Below are 1,525 nucleotides of genomic sequence, written 5' to 3'. Positions count from 1 at the left end.
TCACCGACCCTGAGACAGGGCACAACTGCCCTGTGGGTCTCCAAGACGGTCGGTCTTTACGAGTGGGCAGCCTCTTGTTTCTCCCATGTTACTCAGCTGGTGTGAGTAAGACAGACGTGTCTTCTCAAGCATCCATCTTTGGAAGGAAAACTGAAACGATTTATTATTTTTTTTAAAGTAACTGGTTAGCAGCTACGTTTGGCAACAAGGAGTCGGCATCCCAGGATGTGGGTCATGGAGCCAGTGGCTGTCCGGCCAGTCCCTGCTCCTGGCTCCCGTGTGTGGGAGGAGTCACACCCACAGGGCTTTCAGTGCTGTGGTCACTTTCTCCAGAAGTAGATCGCCGGGCCTTTCTTCCAGGGAGCCTCTCGGTAGACCTGGAACTCTCAGTCCAGTGAGTGCTCAACCACCGTCCCCCAAACCTTGTTCGCTGTCATATGCAGTGTTGTTGGTAATTTTACGTGGCCTTAGTTAAGACAATGAAATTCTGCCACAAGTCTAGTGTTCCCAGTCGGGATGTCTGAAGCTGTTCAAGTCCCGTGGGGTTGGATCAAAGCAACGTGGACACTGTGACAGAAGGGGCCCCGTGGGTGTGCCATTGCTTTCTTGTTGGCCAGCAGCTGCTCTCTGATGCTCTGTGGAGCATTAGTTCAGGGCCCCATATCATGGTGCTTTGATGGTTATTAAAAATGATATATTACTATTTTATGCATTTGTTTTTTTAATCAGTGTCGTCATTAGGTGCTGCAGGTGGTTCTTACGAGACTGAAGCACTGCCGGTCCTGCGCCACCGCACCACCGTCCCTTTGCTTGAGCCCACTGTCGCCGTTGCTGTGTCCATCCATCTCCTCGAGGGTCTTTTCCACTGCCCTTCTACTTTGTTGATCGTGTCCCTCTCCAGGGACTGGTGTCTCCTGACAGATCCATAGTATGTGAGATGAAGTCTTGCCATCTCTGCTGCTAAGAAGCAGTCTGGTTATACTTCTAAGAAGGATGTGCTTTAATCAATAATACATATTTAAAAACAATAACCAAAAAAAGGTAATCAACCAGACAAGAACCAATTTCTTGGTCCAAATTTTGAGTCCCAGTTTGGTCAAGAATAAGCCTAAGCCTCAAGCTCACAGACCTGTCTGTGCCTACGCAGGCGGGGCGCATGGGTGTCCTCAAGGGTCCAGCTGTCTTTCCTCCTAATGACCTGGGCCGTGTGGGAAAGTACCAGGTGCTCTGCTGTTTCGTATGTGTGTCTAACAGGTGTATAAAAACAGGCTCAAGTGGACAGTCAGGTAAGTCACACTGACGGCTTTGACTTTTCATTGTTCGCCATGTGGCAGACCCTGGGGACTGTGATCGTTCAGCTACCACCTCCGAGGGGATAACGTGCCCACACGAGTTTCCTGCTTTGAGCACACAGCACGGGAGCATGTGTCCCTGAGCTCCAGGAGGGGCTTCTACAAGTACCAGAATGAAAAGATCATGGAATTTTCCCAGACTTTTTGAAGCCCCCAGTAGGGGTCTGAATGAA

This window comes from Echinops telfairi, unplaced genomic scaffold (assembly GCF_000313985.2).
Source record: "Echinops telfairi isolate 266 unplaced genomic scaffold, ASM31398v2 ScPeMD7_2565;HRSCAF=3150, whole genome shotgun sequence".
Classification (NCBI taxonomy): Eukaryota; Metazoa; Chordata; class Mammalia; order Afrosoricida; family Tenrecidae; genus Echinops; species Echinops telfairi.
The sequence above is the reverse complement of the archived record's forward strand: the minus strand, read 5'-3'. Positions refer to the sequence as shown.